This window comes from Castor canadensis, chromosome 2, assembly GCF_047511655.1.
Source record: "Castor canadensis chromosome 2, mCasCan1.hap1v2, whole genome shotgun sequence".
Classification (NCBI taxonomy): domain Eukaryota; kingdom Metazoa; phylum Chordata; class Mammalia; order Rodentia; family Castoridae; genus Castor; species Castor canadensis.
In genome coordinates this window covers 136319986-136341170 of record NC_133387.1, presented here as the reverse complement: position 1 = coordinate 136341170, position 21185 = coordinate 136319986, and the positions used below count along the sequence as shown (strand labels likewise).

The 21185-nt window shown below is 37.5% G+C and overlaps 1 long non-coding RNA gene across 5 annotated transcripts in view; it reads left to right on the top strand.

The window, feature by feature from the left end:
• The first annotated feature begins 410 nt into the window (after positions 1–410).
• Positions 411–21185, top strand: part of LOC141420801 (uncharacterized) — a 183336-nt gene continuing 162561 nt past the window's right edge. The window contains exon 1 of one of the 5 annotated variants that reach the window (XR_012445450.1): positions 411–708. This is a non-coding gene — a long non-coding RNA (uncharacterized lncRNA). The remainder of the gene's footprint in view (positions 709–21185) is intronic. The other 4 variants (XR_012445451.1, XR_012445449.1, XR_012445452.1 and 1 more) reach the window with 4 other exon arrangements.

The following is a 21185-nucleotide window of genomic DNA, read 5'->3' as shown; positions in this document are numbered from 1 at the left end:
TGGTTCTTTGTTTCAGATAACAATAAATTTGTAGTCTAAAGAATCACATTAAAAAAAAAACCATCCAGAAATAACTACCATCCATTAATATTTTGAAATGCAGCCTTCCAGTTCATTTTTGCCTTTTCGTAGATTTATGAAATCTTGAGTCTTTATTTCATGGATTTTGTTTGTTTGTTTGTTGTTGAGTCATCAGCTGGTTGGAGAAATCTACAAGAAATCCTGGAGGAATTCAGGAGAATTGGGGTTCTTATAACAGGAAGGCAAAGACATAGGAAACTTTAGTCTGATAAAACAGGCAGTTAAGGTGAAAGCAGAAGACCCAAAGAGCAGGTAACAGACTGGGGAAAGAAGAAGAGATAGGAGATGTCCACTACTAGGAACTGACTGACTCACGTGGGAACTGGGGCAGGTTGTGGATGGGGTGAGTTGGTAGCACATAACAGAGAGACCAAGTTAAAGTTCTTCATGATGGAAGGACTACTGAGCGACTCCCTCCTCTTTCTCCTCCTCCTGCCCCAGCACCTCTCAGGAGCTAAGCCAAGGTCTGCAAGGCTCCTGTGCCAGCCAGCCAGCACTTTTTTCATCTGTGCTAAGGAGATATTTCAGCCAGTTTTCTTCCTCTGGGGAGGAAACAAACAAGCTAGTTAGCCAACAGAGTGCCTCAAAGAAACATGGGAAGCCTGCATTTTCCACCTCCAGAAAAGGGTAAATAACTTACATTTTTATATCTTGTTGAGTTTTTTGTGAGCCTAACTGGATGTCTTTTTGTTGCTGTGAAAAGACTTTAATTTCCTTTGAGCTCAGAGAAACAAGCCTGGGGAGGCCCTTTGTATCTGAAGTATTTTGAAATATATGTATATTCTGCATTTAAACCTAACATGACTGGATTATGATTTTAATTAACATGGGAAAGATGACTCAGGGTTTTAAGCTCTTTGTCACCATGATCATATTGTGCCCAAGCACAATATGTATGTATGTATCTGAGAGCTACAAAAAAGATTTTGAATGTGTTTGACATATAGTAACAAACATTGGGTTGACAGACATATGGTAAAAAGATAAGTATGGGTGCATATGGAGAGAGTTAATGGCATCATTTATTCAGCCTCAACCCCCTTGGGAAACAGTCAGTTCAGTTCTTCCAGCTCAGCCAAATTGGTGCTCCGTATGAGAGAAGGGCTTTCTTCACCCTGACCCATGTTGCTACAGCAATCACATCCATCAGCTCCAATACATCTCCCTGTAGGAAGCCCAAGGGAGTAGAGGGGACTGGCTTATTGCTTCTGTGTTGCTTCCCAAAGGGCTGGGCTGGCAGTAGGTTGCTACATATCCAGGGGGGAGTTTGCCTCTGGGGAAGCAAGCAAACTGACTCTCTAGTTTGAAAATGAGAGAGCCAGATTTTCTTTTTCTAATCCACACTGGTAAACAAATGCTGCTATTTCTGTGTTATCAAGGACAGAGTAATAGCACCAGGTTTAAAAGACTTCTCCATAACCTACAGGGCATTAGAGTCAGAATTCAGAAATTCTCAAAGCCTGGTTTCCAATGGAAATGTTGGGGCTCCTGCCAGTTAAATCCATGGTTACCATTCTTCTTCCCCTTTTATTCCATTTTATAGTCCTTTGCATGGCAGCTGCTTTATGAACTTTGACTGACTAAATTATAAATCAAAGTATAGCTCTGGACATAACACTGTCTTTCTGGAGTTTACTTTCCCATTAGTAAGCAAGGGTTAGAGTAGATTATTAGATCACTAAATTGCCTTCAAGATCCAAAATCTTCCAAAGTTATATCACTAGCACTTCACCTACACCACCTGCTTGTCTGCCTGAGCTGTTCTCTTCCCTGAACCAAAGCAGCTGAGTTTTGTTAATGGTTTAGGAGTCCCAGACCTGAAGATTAGCAAATATTATACATCTAAAGAAAAAATTGCCAATTGGAGATGGGGAGCAGAGCAGATCAAGGAAGTCTGTGAGCAAACTATGACAGCATCAGCTAGACCAGAGGAGATGTGAGAGGTTTCATTCATGTGGGCCAGCCGTGATTGCTGTGGGTCATGGGAGCTTCACTGAATCTCAGTCTGGTTTTCACAAAATAGCCATTTCCATGTGCATCCATTCTCCATTTTTCAAGTCACTTTCTGATATTCATTTGTCTTTGCAACACCAAGAAAGAGGTTAGGCTCTTACAATCAATGGAAAAGCCTATTTTGTGTTACCCTAATCTCTGCAATCTGCGAATGTTACCTTACATGGAAATGGTGACTTTGCAGATGTGACAAGGATATAAAACAGGGAGATTATTCTTCATTATCTGGAGGGGTCCTATATGAAATCACTAGTGTCCGTATAAAAGGCAGGCAGAGGGACACTTAACACCCAAGGAGGTGACACTATGATGGCTGCAGCAAGATCCTATGACCCTGGCCAGGGGTCAGAAAGCAATGATGTCAGGAGAAGCGTCTAGAAACTGAAAGAGACAAGGGACAGATTCTCTCCCAGATTCTCCAGGAAGATCCAGCCCCAGTGACACCTTCACTTTAGCGCAGTGAAACTGTTTTTTGGACTCTGGCCTCTAAAACTGCATGAGAATAAAATTATGCTTTTTATGTCTTTGAATTTGTGGAAATTTGTTACAGCAGCCATAAGAAACTAATAGAGTCATAAGCTCCTTTGTAGTGTTAGTACTAATAGCCTTTTGTCCATTTGCTTTTAGGGAGGTTAAAAAATAAAGATAAATAAAAATCTATCTTCTGGACATGCGGACTCTGGAAGCCATAGTAGTACACACCTTTGAAGAACCACCTCCCCTCTTCATCTTAGGCAACACCTTCAATTTTTATTTAGGCTCTTTCAGACTGCAATATGATAGTTTTCTCAATTATGGTCCTCTGGGAGAGACATAGGCTCATTGATTTTTCATGTAACTATAAGGAGTCTAATAGGATTTAACAAAAATAAACCAAAAGAAAATACCAAGTCTCCATATTAGTGACAGGTTTACCTACTCTCATCCAGTTGCATCCATTCTCCATCAGTTCTTTGTTAGAAGATGCCCTTAATTAATCCTCTCTAGCATCAATGCCACTCAGTCCTATCTGGACTGGATGTGAGGACAGTATTCTCAAAACTTAATATGCATAATATGCATGTGAATCACCTCGGGATCTTGTTAAAATGCAAATTCTGATTCTGTAGGTCTGAGGCAGGACCCAAGATTTCACATTGTAATAGACTCCCAAGTGATGCCAAAACTGCTGGTCTGCCTATCCCATATCAAGTAGCAAGATACCAGATATTTTGATTTAAGGTAAATTCAAATTAGTAATACCAACAAAAATGACATGCTGAATTCTTGAACCCTTGTAGACTTACTTTGGAATGCCTTCTCTAGTTGTGGCACCGTGTCCTGCTCAACTTCCCTGCTCCTGGTCTATATGTTAAGCATTTCCTGAATGCTTCTAACCCATGTAGCTTCCCTGGGTCCCACTCTGGCCTTCTAAAGGTTCTTCCCTTATGGAGTAGGCACTGACCTTACAGGACTTTCTTTTCTTTTTTTTCAAAAACAAAAGTTTTATTAGATTCCTGCACATACATTACTCTGCTCAGTTGGTGAGCAGACGCTTATAGGACTTTCTTATACTCCTCTTAAATGTCAGTAATTCTCCAGTAAGTCTCCTGGAATCTTGCCTTAATGCTTATTTTTTTACCCTGTTCACAAGCACCCCTCAGTTGTAAGGACTTGCTCATCCCTTAAATAAAGGCTTTTCCCTCTGAGTTTGTGTTTGTATCGAAGCATAGACTCCCCAGGGAATGGGGTGAACAGTTCTGCAGCATCACCCCACAAGCCAACTTTCCTTTCTAGGTTCCCAATAATATCTCAGAGCCTGCTTCATTCTCCCCCTTTTTAAAAACACACTCCCTATCGAATTCCCTATTGATTTTAGTTTTGAGTCTGAGTAACAACCTTGATCTTTGGTTAATTTATGGATCACAGACAACTGGCATACCCTGAGCCCCTCAAAAGAGCAAATATTTCCTCCTTGTCCAATTGCTAAGTGCTCTCCTGCCTAGCCATCTTCCTCTGCCCTTTATCAAAGGGCTTCCTAGCTCTCTGCTGCCCTCTCCTGGCATCCTTCAGCACTGTGCTCACATCAGCCCTAAGAGGATCAAAACCAATCCCTGTCATCAAAGACCCCTAGATATCTAAAAGCCATAGGAAGCAGATCACACTAGCAGGTTGAACTAAGCACCTACTTCCATCATCAGTATTTTCTTGTAAATAAGAAATTAAACCAATAGGAGAGAACAACCTCAACAGTTTTCTTCATAAAGAATGAAAAGTCACAAAAACAAGCATAGATGAGAGAAACTAGAGTACATTTAAAGGAGACAGAAAAGCCCAGTGGCTAAACCAGTGACTGCTGCTATCTAGAAGGATTTCAAGAAATATTATTCCCTGGGTCCCACTCCAATTCAACCAAATATGAATCTCAGATTCCAGACTATGTATATTTTTAGTAACTTTCCTGGAGATTCCAGTGAATATTAAGGGCTCCTTTATTAGATTTTAAAGTACAAGAGAATTGTGAATTAACAGCTGGTCATATTATAGGAAAAATTAAATGATACATTTGTAAGTAATTTGGAAGGAATGCAGTGCTGGGATTTGAACTCAGGTCCTTACACTTTCTAGGCAGTTAATCTACCACTTGAGTCCTACCTCCAGCCCCTTTTTCCTTTAGTTAATTTTTTTGAATAGGGTCTTATGTTTTTTCCTAAGGCAGCCTGGGAGTTTGATCCTCTGTCCTATGCTTCTTGCCTATTTGGGATTACAGGCATGAGTCACTACAGCTGGCATATTTGTGAATAATTTCTGAACCTATTTTAAGGAGCTCCCCTCAACAGAACCCAAATTAAAAGTGTCTTGGTTTATACCTAAGTTTACCGAACAGTTCTTCAACCTCTCAACCAGACCCATGCTCAAGTCTGTCTGTGTACTGTCCAGACCTTGGCCTCTGCATTACATCTTCAATGCTGATGCACAGAGATGATAAATGGCCCTACCTACTAAGTTCTGTCCCTCCATCCCAGCAGAGCAGTGGAAGCCCTCTCCAGCCTCATGCCCTGCAAATACCATACCCTTTCACTCAGGGGTGCTGCTCCTGGACAGCAGACCCGGATGATGGAGGCTTAGGAATAGGAGACAAATTGAGTTGAAGCAACAAGCTATACAATGGGAATACCTGATACAGCTGTCACCACTAATGCTTCCCTTATAATATTCAGATTCAAAATGCCCTTGTCTCTCTCCTCAGCTGTGATCTCGTATGTTCTACTCATCATAAGTACCATTCTTTCCTAAAGGACTCTCCTGACTATGCCACCTTTGCTTCGTCAAAATCCCTTCATGCTTCTCTTGTGTACCATGCAATAATTTTCTTTTCTTCAAGACATGCAATTTCTTGGTCTTTTGCAACCTTTGCATGCTACTTGTTACACTGGAAGATTATTTTCTCTTTTTTATAACCCTGAAAAGTCTGCATACACTTGCACACAGTGGGTGTTTAGTTAATATTTGCTGATTGGATTTCCTCCAAGAGTCACAGTTCTTGGAAATAAAAACCCAAATCCCACTAAACAACCTTAGCTTATTCCTCAGAGGCCACATTCCATGTTTTCTAGCTTCCTTCAGTATATAGGGTTATTTCAACTTTCTAATCAACTTCAAACTGCCTTTGCTCCTCTTCTGTGTTTACTTTGCTTAGCCAGAAGAGCATTGCCAACTTGGAATTTGCATTTTTAATCAGGCATTTTTAGTCTCTTATTCTGAGATCCTCTTACACTTAAGCTACCATGGAGGGTGTGTGTGAAAGCATAAATGTAAATAAGCTATTTGTTTTTCATCATCATTAAATAAGTCTCTTAAGCCTTAAAATTTTTATATTAAGCAATATCACTTTTTATTCCTTGCATGAAAAGGTTGCCTGGTATTTTGAAGGTGAAAACATAGGCTTTTCTGAGGAAAATCCTACCTTATTCTAAGCCCCTTCTAGGAATAAACATTTGTGGTTAGCAAGAGTTTTTCTTCCCAAGACACACTTTCCATGGGGGATGGAGCAGTGCACTGCATTTTGGTCTGCTCTGCTCCACAATGTACCTACCCTATAATTTTTGCCTGTTCTGTCCTGTCCCTTTCCAGAACTAGAATGCCTGCTCTGTACAGGGATAAATCTCATTCTGGCTAAGCTGCCCAACTCCAGGCAAGCTCTAGCTCTGGGACTGTGACTTGGAACTTCTGTAGCCTGTTGGGTGTCTCTGTTACAGTTTTACTTCCAATACTCCAGTATTCCCCACTACCAGGTGTCTGGCCTCCTCTGTCATCCAAGTGAACCACAAAACCAACCGAATGCCCCCCAACACTCCCTGCATTTAGCTCTTTGATACACTCTTTTGATCTCCTTTGACACCAATCTAGGAACCAGAGGTGAGTCTTCATCTCTCCCCTCTCTCTGCGACTCCTCTCACAAGTCTAATAGCCCTGAATGACCTCAGTCTGAACCTGAGAATCTGATCCTCCAAAATGAAATACAAATTCTCTCTGCTCTTCAAATGAGCTGAGAATGCAAAGTGACCCCTTATCATAGACAGAAAGTCAAAGAGACCAATGTGGGCAGTTGATCGAGGTCTGCAGGGAGCTGAGGGAAGAAATAAATATTAAGGCAGAGATCCCATCAGTTCTGCCAGCTACTAGTAGAATTTCCTCTTGTCAAGTCAGTTGGCCATTTAGGCTCCATTTTCCAGATCCACAAAATGAATGTAATGTTATCTCTGAGCTATTTTAGTAAGCAAGTAAGAAAAATAGTTAGCACTCAGCTACTACTTATTATTCCATGAGGAACTTTGCTAATATCTTTTTACATATTTCGTTTCTTATTTCTCATGATATCCTCAGAAGATAGATAGTATCCTAATCCCACTGCACAAATGAAAAACTGGCTATGGAAACACTATAAAATACTACAGTGCGTTGTACATGACTGAGATTTTGACTTAGGACCAAGAAAAATAGTCGGGTGGTGAATATGTAGCCAGAATGCTGGGAAGTGGAGGAAGGCAGCAAAGGAATAGAAGTACTAGATTTTGAGGAACAAACTGAGTATCAGGGGAGGAAATCATGGGAGTCACATAGGAAAGGTATTGTTAAAGAACTCAGCTGCGGACTCAACCTCCCTATACCTAAGTCTCCTTTGGGCCAGTGATTAGGTACCCTCAGGCACTTACCTTTTGTGATCTTTGTAAAATGGACATAATAACAAAACCTACCCTACTGTAAATGTTACTGATAAAACACTTAAAAAAATGTCTTGTATATAATAAGTGCTCAATAAGTGCTAGATAATATTATTGGCTTAACCACTTGAAAATCCACATAATTTTCTCTCATTTGGGAAGATTTCAAAATCATAGTCTCTGTTAGTCATTTATGTAGGGTTGTGACATTTTTTTAATGACAAAGGAAATAGCAATTGGGAGATGCACAACTTGGAGTTCCTACAATGTAGGATGAAATAGACAAGGAGAATTGCAGGTGGCCCCAATGTAACCTGCCTAGGACAAAATACAGGGGAAGGAAAGTGAAAAAAACTGAAGTTTCCTCTCTTTTCTCTCCTTTTACTATACACAAACACACATATGGTTGTGTCATGTATGGATGTCCTTACGTGGCTGAACAGGATGGTCTCTAACCTCCCTCAAGCCTTCTTCACATTCTAGACAGTGCTCTGACCTTCACAGCTACCCCAGAACATGCCTGGATTATTGCCTTGCTGCCCTGGCAAAGCAGAAGATGCCAAAAAAAAAAAAAAAAGATCAACAGCCACTTGATGGTGGGCACGAGAGAAAAGAATCAATAGTCGTTGCAGTGTATGACGCTGGATGAGAGCCGTCTGTCCATCAGGACAGGTTTAACAGAACTAATTCTTAAGGCAAAATTAGCATGTATCTGATGGCCCAAGGCTGTCTAGCTCCCTCTACTTTTTACTTCAGTGCAGAACAAAGAAAAACTTGAGGACATCTTGAACCACTGTCTTTGCCAGTATAGTTATTTTTGTTCCTCTCTGGTTGGTTTTCTATAGTGTTTTGCAATAAAATTCTTGAAAAGAAAAAGAACAATATACTTATTTCACACATATAAAGGAAGTGAAGGGAGAGTAGTTCATTTTTATCCACTTCGTACACCATTTGCTCTGAACAGGAATTCCCTAGGGAAAAAACCAAGTTTTGCAGTACAGGGACTGGGGGTTGACCTTGGTGGCTGACTTAACTTTCTGAGGAAGAACATGAAGGTGCCTGTAAAAAATGTCTCTGGACTTGAACTTGGAAAATGAAGTCAGTTAAATGTCCTCTGGCCATAACTCGAATTATCCACGAACTTGGGATTTCTCTATTTTTCCTGTATACATTACAAAAAAAAAAAAAAACTTCTAGATGGACAGAAAGTAAAGTATTGAGGAAATAATTCAGCAATCTAAATATCTGGAGAGCTGAAGGTATACCAGCGGTATGAAATTTGTTTTCTACTACCCTTTTCTGACACCTCCTTCAAAAACTCTTAGCAAAACTTCATTTTGCCAACTTCTTTTGTTTTGGTTGGATCTTCATGTTAGAAAAGCCATTGCTGCTTGTGAACATCAGACTCTACTCTTTCCATGTGTAGTTTTATCTTTCCTTTCCCTGGCTGGACAACTTATAGATGAAAGACTTCATTTGCCCTCCAGCAGAGGAAAATCATTAAGAGCAACTTCAAATTCAGAAATGCCCATTCCTTATCCTTTTTCAGATGATTTATTTTTCTAAATGTCCTGAGTAAGATCATTTTTCTCTTCTTTCTAGTTCTTCTCATTCAAAAGTGTTTCATCTGGTTTTACAATTTTTAAAGTACCTTGGACTAAACATACACCTCAAAGAACTGGAACTTCTTCACTACCAAAAACAATTCCTTACTTCAGAGTAAAACTCCTGAGCCTGACATTTTCTTTCCAGGGTCCCGGAGGCTGCTTTATTCCTGAGATTAACTAGAAGTGATAACAATCTGTGAGCCAAACTAGGTGTCTTCAACATTTCAGGCTACTATAACAAAATTCCATAGATTAGGTACTTTTGAATAACAATTCTAGAAGGAGGCATGTATAAGATCAAGATATTGACAGATTTGGTGTTTGTTGAAGGCCTATTGCTTAACTCATAAATGGCACTTTCTTGTGTCTTCACATGATGGAAGGGTTAGATAACTCTCTAGAAGCCCCTTTTAACAGAAGTACTAATCCTGGGCATAAGGACTCTTCCCAAATTTATCCCCGACAAGCTGCCTCCTCTGAATACCATCACTTTAAGGGTTATGATTTCTGTGTATGGTTTGGGGAGGACACAAACTTTCAGACAAAAGCACTAGCCTAGGGTAAGGATTACCTATAAGGATAACACACAGGTTCAGGAGTTCCTTGGGGTGAGCTACCTTGATGGGTTATAGTCTAAGGACCATTTATAGACCTACCCTCTTCAGGCAGCAAGACAAGTTGGACAATCACAAATACAAATCTTATTCAAACTTCTTTAAAGGTGCCTTCCAGGTTGATAAGCTCATTTGAATTAAGCCATTTGGGTGCAGGAATATCATGTGGTCAGACTTTTAAAATACAAATTATTAAATGTTGTATTGTTTAAAAACAGATATTGTCATCCTTTCCTCATCCTATTCAGAGATAAAATAAAGCTCTGGGATACTTGTGGTGCTTACTTTTCAGTAATTAAAAACTTCTCTTTATAAAATGGTGGCATAGAATTGGTTTTATCAAAATGCCTTCCTTTGTTCTTAGAAGGCAAAGGAAGATTTTACAAACCAAAATGAACTGAGAGGGTCAAAGACTACATGGAAACAGATCAAGCCAACCCAGTGATGATGGGGGAGGAGAGAACAGCATAGGTGGCTTAGGGCAGATCTGTCTTCTGAACTTGCCTTACTCCCTTGTCTGACAAAGAAGAGTGTTTCCAAATCTTCTTTCACTGTTGTGATACCTCTGCCTCCTCATCTCTTTCTATGGCTCTGACCATTTCTTCTACGTCTTCTTTAATGTTTCTTCATCTTTCTCTCTTTCACACAAGCATTGAAGTGCCCAAGGTGGTATTCTCTATCCTCATCTTGTTTCTTTCTTCCTCTGTAGACTCTCAAGACAATCTTAAACAATTTACTATTGCCTACTAAACACCCATGACTTCTAATTCTATATTTCACTCAGCTTTTTATCCAGACTCATATTTCCTATTTCTACCAGACACCTTCCTGGATCTTTTAAAAGGACTAACTCAATGTGTCTGAACTAAAATTATTATCAGCCACTAACATGTTTCTTCTTTTATGTGTCACTATTCACTGAAGTTTCCCCCAAAGTATGTGGGTCCTGAATCCATTCCCACGTTTAGGATTCTCAAATCTAACCTGATTTCCACTTCCATGGGGTAAGTTTGTATTATTCTTATTTCTTATTTCAACTATTTCATTTGTCATCTCAGTAAGTTCCATCCTCTGAAAGAAAGATGTTTAATTGATCAAACAAGATAAAGAAGGACACTCCATGCTAATAAAAGGAGAACTACACCAAAAGGAAGTAACAGTTTTCAACTTATATGCACCCAGCATCAGTGCACCCAATTTCATCAAACATACTCTGAAGGACCTAAAAGCACATATAGACTCCAACATAGTGGTAGTGAGAAATTTTAATACCCTCCACTACCAATAGTTAGGTCATCTGAACAAAATATCAATAAAGAAATTCTAGAACTAAATCACACCATAGCTCAAATGGACCTAGCTGATGTCTAAAGAATATTTCTTCCAACTTCTGCACTATATAAATTCTTCTCAGTAGCCCATGGAACCTTCTCCAAAATTGCTCACATCTTAAGGCACAAACAAAGCCTCAGCAAATATAGGAAAATAGAAATAATACCATGCATTCTATCTGATCACAATGCATTAAAACTACAACTCAAAAACAAAAACAACAGCAGAAATTATGCAAACAATTGGAAGCTGAACAACACATTGCTCAATGATCAGTGGGTCATTGACGAAATAAAAGAGAAAATTAAAAGTTACCTGGAAGTTATTGAAAATGAAAACACGACCTACCAGAACCTATGGGACACAGCAAAGGCAGTCCTAAGAAGATAATTTATAGCCATGAATGCATATATTAAAAGAGAGAAAGATCTCAATTCAATGATCTAATGCTATATCTCAAACTCCTAGAAAAATAAGAACAAGCAAAACCCCAAACAAGCAGAAGGAGAGAAATAATAAAAATAAGGGCCAAAATTAATGAAATAAAAACAAAAAAAAAAACTATACAAAGAATCAATGAAACAAAAAGATGATTTTTTGAAAATATACAAGATTGACAGACCCCTGACAAATCTGACTAAAATGAGGAGAGAAAAAAACCCAAATTAGTAAAATCAGAAATGCAAAAGGGAAGATAACAACAAACACCATGGAAATCCAGGGAATCATCAGAGACTACTATGAGAGTCTATATTCCAATAAATTTGAAACTCTTGAAGAAATGGACAAATTTCTAAATACTTACAACTTCACAAAATTGAACCAAGAGGATATTAATCACCTGAATAGATCTATAACACAAAATGAAATTGAAGCAGCAATAAAGATTCTCCCCAAAAAGAAAAGTCCAGGGCCTGATGGATTCTCAGCTGAATTCTATCAGACCTTTAAAGAACTAATACCAAGTCTCCTAAACTGCCATGAAACAGAAAGGGAAGGAAAACTGCCAAACTCATTGTATGAAGCCAATATTACACTTATCCCCAAACCAGATAAAGACACCTCCAAAAAGGAGAACTATAGGCTAATCTCTTCAATGAATATCAATGCAAAAATCCTCATTAAAATAATGGCAACCCAAATCCATATCAGAAAGATCATTCACCACACCAAGTCAGCTTCATCCCAGGGATGCAGGGTGGTTCAACATATGCAAATATACAAATGTAATACAGCACATTAATAGAAGCAAAGACAAAGACCACTTAATCATCTTAATAGATGCTGAAAAAGCCTTTGATAAGATCCAAAACCAATTCATGATAAAAGCACTAAGAAAACCAGGAATAGAAGGAATGTACTTCAACATTGTAAAGGCCATATATGGCAAACCTATAGCCAACATCATACTCAATGGAGAAAAACTGAAATAATTCCACTAAAATCAGGAATGAGACAAAGGTGCCCACTATCCCCACTCCTATTCCACAATAGATATAGGCAAGGACTTTCTCTGGAATTCCTAGCCAGAGCAATTTGGCAAGAAGAAGAAATAAAAGGAGTACAAATAGGTAAAGAAACTGTCAAAATATCCCTATTTGTAGTTGACATGATTCTATATCTTAAAGACCCAAAAAAACTCTACCCAAAAACTCCTAGACACCAAAAACTTAAGCAAGGTGGCAGGATACAAAATCAACTTGCAAAAATCATTACCTTTTCTATACACCAACAACAAACAAATTGAGAAAGAATATATGGAAACAATTCCATTTACAATAGCCTCAAAAAAATCAAATACCCAGGAGTAAACTTAACAAAGGATGTGAATGACCTCTACAATATCTACAAACCTCTGAAGGAAGAGATTGAGGAAGACTATAGAAGATGGAAAGATCTCCCGTGCTCATGGATTGGTAGAATCAACATAGTAAAAATGTCTATACTCCCAAAAGTAATCTACATGTTCAACACAATTCCTATCAAAATCCCAATGACATTCATCACAGAGATTGACAAATCTACCCTAAAGTTCACTTGGAAATACAAGAGACCATGAATAGCCAAGGCAATACTCAGCAAAAAGAGCAATGCTGGAGGTATCACAATACCCAACTTCAAACTATATTACAAAGCAATAGCAATAAAAATAGCATGGTACTGGCACAAAAGCAGACATGAAGACAAGTGGAACAGAATAGAGGACCCAGATATGAATCCACACAGCTATGCCCACCTTATTTTTGACAATGGCACCGGAAGTATACAATGGAGAACAGACAGACTCCTCAACAAATATTGCTGGGAAAAGTGGTTATCATCTGCAAAAAAACTGAAACTAGATCCACATCTATCAGCCTGTACTTTTATCAACTCAAAGTGGAACAAGGACCTCAATATCAGATCCAAAACTCTGAAGTTAATACAAGAAAGAGCAGGGTATATACTTGTAGCAATAGGTATAGACAAGGACTTCCTCAACAGAACCCCAGCAGCTCAGCAACTGAGAAAGAATGGACAAATGGGACTTCATAAAATTAAAAAGCTTCTGCACAACAAAAGTAATGGTCTCTAAGCTGAAGAGACCACCCACAGAGTGGGAGAAAATATTTGCCAGCTATACATCAGACAAAGGACTAATAACCAGAATATACAGGTTGCTCAAAAAACTAAACTCCCCCCAAATCAATGAACCAATAAAGAAGTGGGCAACTAAACTAAACAGAACTTTCTCAAAAGAAGAAATTCAAATGGCCAAAAAACACATGAAAAAATGCTCACTGTCTCTAGACATAAAGGAAATGCAAATTAAAACTACACTAAGATTCCACCTCACCCCTGTTAGAATAGTTATCATCAAAAATTACTACCAATAACAGGTGTTGGCAAGGATGTGGGGGAAAAAAGGAATGGATGCAAGCTAGCAAAACCACTCTGGAAAACAATATGGAGGCTTCTTAGAAAACTAAACATAGATCTGCCATATGATCCAGCAATCCCACTCCTAGGGATATACCCAAAGGAATGAGACTCAGGTTACTCCACAAGCACCTGCACACCCATGTTTATTACAGCACTATTCACAATAGCCAAGTTATGGAGACAGTCAAGATGCCCACTACTGACAAATGGATTAGGAAAATGTGGTATTTATACACAATGGAATTTTACTCAGCCATGAAGAAGAATGAAATTTTATCATTCGCAAGCCAATGGATGGAACTGGAGAACATCATCTTGAGCGAGGTTAGCCAGGCTCAGAAAGCCAAAAATCATATGTTCTCCCTCATATGCAGACTTTAGATCTAAAACAAATGCAATATTATTAGACATGGGTCACATGCTGAGGGGAGAGCACATACAGGAGGAATAGGGAAAGGTAGGAAACCCAAAACTTGAAAGTGTGATGTCCCCACTGCAGAGGCGCTAACACAGTAACCTTAAAATTACAGAGGTCAATATGGGAAGGTGACCAGGAAGTAGTGAAGAGGTCTGGTAGAGATGAATCAATTCGGTTGTAATACACAAATGCATGGAAGCAATGCTAGGAATCTCAACCCATTTCTGAACTCAAACAAAGCTCTTGCCCTGAAAGTTGTAGATGTCTTCAGAAGTCATAAGCATGTAAAAAAAGGGATTGGCAGTAAGAAATATACAGGACACCTAGACCTGCCCATCACTATTTTTCTGAAGGTTTTTCTGTGATTTTTCTACCAACCTAAGATTCACCGAAGCTCCGTCTTTTTTTCTTAGTCTCAGTGCTATGGGTCAAACCCAGAGTACCTTTCTTACCACAAGCAAACTCCATCTCATAACTTACAAACCCCATCTTCCATCTATCCTTGTAAAATTATCTTCTATCTCTTAATCCCAGACATCAACATGCACTGGCCTTGTGTCACTCTTCAGCACCTCCACTTCCCTGTTTGCATTGTGTTTACCTGAGTTATCCTTCCTTATTAGGACTAACGAACTCATTTTCTCCTTCAAAATTCAATTCACAGGCTAGTGATGTGGCTCATATAGTACTTCACCTGCTCACAAGCATGAAGCCATGAGTTCAAACACCAGTACTGCCAAAAACAAAAAAGAAAAGAAAAGAAGAAAACTCAGATCAGGTGCTATATTTGCCTTGACATATTTCCAACCTGTGTCTGTTACAAATTCACCTTAGAAATACTCATTATAACATTCTTCTTTAGCATTTTTCAAACATACATATGTATGTACATTATAAAATAAATACTTAAAAGTTAAATGGAATAAAAATGAAGGACAAAAGTGTACTGAAACTCCACATCTCAGAGTAATCAATATTGTTAATGTATTTTGGAACCATCCTACCAAATACCCATTTCTTCACAAATACACACATTTATACACTGAATCAATTTGTGTAAATTGGATCATACTTTACTATACTATTCTGGTAATCTACTTTTTCTCACTCAATGATATATCACATCCATCTTCCCAAGCCAGCAAACGTAGACTTACAGCTTCTTGTATAGTGATAAGTGTGCATTATAATTTATTTACTAAAACTCTATTTATGGGTTATTTCAGCTGTTTCCAAGTGTTTACTGCTTTAAGCACCCCTTAATATCTAGACCCAGTCAAGTAATTGCTTAATTACTTCTCTATCTCCTCGTTGGCCTGTGGCTTTTCCACGGCAGGACCTATCACTGTGCACATTTCCACTTCCCTCTCTTTTACTTAGTAGTTCTGTGTCTTTTAAAAACCGGTTTTCTATTAGGCAAACTGGTCAGTGACAAGCAATGACGCCTACTACTCAACCTCTATTACCTAATTAAATCAAGAACATCCTCATGGCAGTTTAGGGCAAAAGATTAAAAATTTTTTTTTACCATGATCCACTTTATGAAACACATATTTTGTAACAAATCAAGATATATTATCATATAAACAAAAGTTCACTTAATACTTTATAATATGCAGTATATTCTGATATTTTGTATTCTACTTTATTTTACGTATGTATTTTTAATGAATATGCTATTATGTTTATTTCTTTGATCTGGATGTTGCCCTTACAAACTGGTTGCATGTGTTACTAGTGCTTGTGACCCATAATGTATAAATACCAGGAAAACTACTGGGGCCTGCAAGTCCCACCGCCACACTCTGGACTTACAAATTTACTATAAACTCAGAAAACTAAATATATTTTTTCCTTACTGCCAATGCTTTGGTAGTTTAACTCATTTTTCTCTAGCTTATATTAACTGTACATAGAATGGGTTTCACAATGACATTTTCACACATGGATATAATGTACTTTGATCATATTCACCATCTCTATTACCCATTATTGTCCACCCTCTCCTGTTTCCCCTTCCACATCTTTAATAGTCCCTCTTTTACTTTGTGGTCTTTTTCCCACCTGCATATGAGAAAAAAACATGTATTACTTGTCTTTGTGAAACTGGTTTATTTTCCTAGAATGATGATTTCCAGTTCCATCCATTTTACTGCAAATGACATATTTGGTTCTTGTTTACAGTTGAATAATAGCTTATTCTGTTTATATGCCACCTTTTCTTTAGCCATTCATCCATCAAAAGACATCTAGGCTGATTCCATATTTTGACTATTGGAAATATATGACCCAGAATAAACATGGGTGTGGAGGTGTCTCTATAGTAAGGTGATTTTTGAATCCTTCAGGTATCATTGGATCATATGATAGTTCTATTTTTAATTTTTTGATGCACTTCAATAATTATTTAGATAAATAGCTGAATAATTTACACTCCTGACAACAATATGTATGTTTTCCCCCACATCTCTGTCAACATTTGTTGTTTTTTTGTTTGTTGATGATAACCATTCTGACTGGAGTCAGATGGAATCACAGTAGAGCTTCACTTCCTATTAACTTGATGGCTTAATATGTTGAACATTTTCCATGTTTGGAGTACTAGTCAAAGTTTTGAAAATTAAAAATGTAAAGTTCTTAGTATATTGTTTCACACTCAGGAAGAGTCGATCATTAACTGTCATTATTAATATTAGAAAATTTAAAAGACTACATAAATTTTAAAAATGAAAGTCATTGTCTGTGCCTATACCTTTAAGTGTTTCCCCTATGTTTTCCTCTCATAGTTTTCAAATTTTCAGGTTTGACATTAAGGAGTTTAAGTTGATTCTAGTACAGGGCATGAGACAGGGATTTAATTAAAATTTTTACGTATGGACATTTCTCAGAACATTTTTTTGAGAATTAAAAGGCTGTAGCTATGTAGGATTATTTCTGGTTATTTTATTCTATTGGTTTACATGTCTTTTTTTGTGCCAGTTCCATGCTGGTTTTGTCACTATGGTTCTACAGTACAATTTGAAGTCAGGTATTGTAAGCATTACTCTTTTTTGTTCACTGTTACTTTGGCAATTTACAGTCTTTCCTACTTCCATAAAATTTTTAGGATTATTTTTTTCTATTTCTGTGAAATATGTCATTGTGATTTTGATGGGGATTCATTGAATCTGTAGATCACTTTTTGTAATATGACCATTTTCACAATACTAATTCTGCTGATCCATTGACATGGGAGTTAGTTCCATCTTCTAGTGTCTTCAATTTCTTTCTTCAGTGCCTTATATTTTTCATTCTAGAAATCTACTATTTTTGGTTTGTGTCCAGGCTTTTTTAAGCTATTATGAATGTGACTGGTTTTCTAATTTCTTTTTCAACATATTCATTATTGGTATACAGAGAAGCTAGTGATTTTTGTACGCTGATTTTGTATCCTGATTCTTTGCTGAAAGTGTTTATGAAAATTAAGAATTCTCTGGTAGACTCTCTAGGGTTTTCTAAGTATAGAATCATGTCACCAGCAAGTAGTGATAATTTAACTTCTTCCTTTCCTATTAATATTCCATTTATTTCTTTCTCTTGCCTTATTGCTCTGGAAAAGAATTCAAGCACTATTTTGAATTGGAGTGGAAGAAATGAACACCCTTTTGTCTTGTTCTTGATTTTAGAGGAAATCTTTCCAGTTTTAACCCATTCAATATAATGTTGGCTACCAATTTGTCTTATGCTGACTTTATTATGTTAAGGTTTGAACCTTGTATTCCTAGTTTCTTCAGGGATTTTATTATAAGGAGATGGTGTTGTTAAATGTTTTTCCTGAATCTATTGAGAGGCTCATCTAATTTTCGTCCTTGATTCTATTTATGTTCTGTATTACATTTCCTGATTTATATATGTTAAACTGTGTTTACACTACTGGTATGAAACCAATTTGGTCATATTTCATGATCTTTTTAATGTATCGTTGAATTCAGCTTGTAAATATTTAATTAGGCATTTTTTACATCTATGTTCATTAAAGAAATTGTAGTTGTGTGCGTGTGTGTGTGTGTGTGTGTGTGTTTATCAGTTTTTGTATTGGGGTAATGCTGGTAGTGTTCCTCCTCTTTCTGCTTTATGGAATAGTTTGGGGAGCATTGGTGTTAGTTCATTAAAAGTCTGGTTGAATTCAGGTGTAAATCTGTCTGATCCTGGGGCTTTCTTTATTGGGAGGCTCTATTCATGCTTCAATTTCATTAATCATTTTAGATCTGTTTATGTTCCTTATATCCTCTTGTTTGAATTTTATGTTTAGAAATGTATTAGAAATACATTAGAAATGTATGTTTAGAAATGTATCCATTTTTCTTGAATTTTCCAATTCACTGGAGTGTAATTTTTCAAAATGTTCCCTAATGATCCTGTAAATTTCATTGATATCTGTTGCAGTATCCCACTTAATTTTTATTGATATTTGTCTTCCTTCTCATTCTTTGGTTCATTTGTTTATGCATTTGTCAATTTTGTTTATCATTACAAAGAACAAACTCTTAATTTCATTGATCCTTTGTATTTTTCTTTTGTTTCCATTTACTTGACTTCAGGTATGATAATTTCTATATTCTTTTTTCCATTAATTTTTGGTTTGGCTTGTCCTTACTTTTTAAGACCTTGAAGTGTGTCATTAAGTTATTTATTTGAGATTTCTTGGATTTTTGTAACGTAGGCACTCATGGGTATACACTTCCCTCTTAGATCTGCCTTCTTGTATCCCATAGATTCTTGGAAGTGGTGTTTTCATTTTCATTGGATTCTAGGAAGTTCTTAGTTCCCATCCCTCACCCCCATTTCCCCCCACTGATTGTTTATAGCATAATATTCAATGTCTATGTGTTTGCATATTTTCTGTGATTCTTTAGGTCTCAATTAACACTATTCCATTGTGATCTTATAAGACAGAAGAAATCATTTCAAGGACTTTTTCTGTATTTGTTAAGGCTTGCTTTATTCCCTAGAATGGGATGTATTTTGGATAAAGTGCTATGGGCTTGCTGAAAAAGACTAGGTATTTCACTGCCTTTGGGAAGGATATTTTGTATATTTCTGTTAAGTCTATTTGATCTGGAGAGTAGTTTAACTATGAACTTTCTCTGCTAATTTTTGTGGGGGTGATCTTTGTACTGCTAAGAGTGCCTCCTTTTTTCTTTTAACAGTACTGGGGATTGAACCCAGTGCCACATTCTTGCTAGGCACGCATTCTATCATTTGAACTATGCCTCAGCCCTTTTGTTTTTGTTTTGTTTTTGAGATAGCGTCTAGCTACATTTGCCCCAAATTTGACATCTAACTAGCATCTAAATTTCAATATTTCTGGCTTTTATCCGGTCTCTGTTTACTATTTGCAGTTGCACTTCTGTGCCTTTCCATGTTACCCAACTCTTCATGTGACTATGCAACTGGTGTTTTGTTTCAGACTCCCGGAGTCACAGGAAAGTACTGGGTGTCTCTAACCCACCATCTCTCTTTCAAGTTTTGATTTCATAAGTAACAATCTCACTATCACCACGACCTCCTAGCACCCACTACACATACTTGCTGAATCCTAGAAATGATTTCTAGCAATGAACTTTTTAGGGATTATACTTACAACAATTAAAAATATAGCACTATATTTGTGCATGTGTATAAACATGTGCTTGCATACAGAGAGAGAGAGACAGAAGTGGGCCATACCAGGAAGAAACTAAAGTATAGAAATCAGAGCCCTTTCCCTTGAAGTAGGAGTACTCTTATAAAAAAAAAAAAAAGATAAATCAATTTCAGTTCATTTGAAACCCCTGATTCAGTTCTAGGAGTGTGATGAAGCCTAAGGCTCCAAGTCAATGTTCAAGTGCTCAAAGGAGACAAAGTTTCCCTCCCACCCAGCACAAAGGACACTCATTACCCAGGCCCAGTTTCCTTTCATTACTGATACGCCATCTCACCTCCCTCCACTCCTAATGTACTAAAAACGTTTTTTTATCAATTCTTTTTGAGGACTAACGGTCTTCATGGTATAGGTCCTGTCCCATGCCAAGTGGATGAAGCTCTGGTAGGACTCCACCCCCTGCCCAGTTAGCATCTCCCCTACTTTTTCTCATCAGGCCTAACCATTAGAATTTATTTTCCAGGAGAAGAATTTACAAAAGTAGCAATAGTGACAATCACGTTTCTGATTGGTTCTCTCCTTTAGTTTTCTTTTCTAATTTTGTTTTGGTTTATTTGTTCATTTATTCATATGTGCATACATTGTTTGAGCCATGTTTCCCCTCCATCCCCCTGGCTTCCAGGCAGAACCTGTTCTGCTCTCTTCTCCAATTTTGTTGAAGAGAAGACATAAGCAATAATAAGAAATACATAGCATTTTTGCTAGTTTGAGATAAGGATAGCTATACTGAGAGATTCCTAGCATTGCTTCCATGCATTTGTGAATTATAACCTGAATTGATTCATCTCTGCCAGACCTCTTCACTACTTCCTGGTGACCTTCCCATAGTGACATCTGTCAGTTTAAGATGACTATAGTAGCTCCTCTACAGTTTTGAATGAAACCCCTAGGAGGTAGACGTTACACATTAATTTTATTGAACATAGCATTTTTTCTATGTACCTCAAACTAGCCTGACACTCACTATGTATCTGAAACTGGCCTCAAACTCATGATTCTCCTACCTCAGCCTCCTGGTGCTGGGAATACAGGGGTGCATCACCAAGCCTGGCTAATTTATCATTTTTGTTGGTATTCTATTGGATAACATACTAACCAATTAAATAATATCTCACATGGCCCTTTTATAACCTGAGGACCTATACCTACCTATAGTTCCTCAAGAAAGTAGTGGAATTCTCACCTTGGATGCCAGATGAAGTAGTAAAATTTTAAGAAAATAATATTATCCCAGTACAGAAACCTCTTAAATCTCCCAAATTTATTTTTGCTGGCATTCAACTCCTTTTTTTCTCCCAATTTAAATCAAAT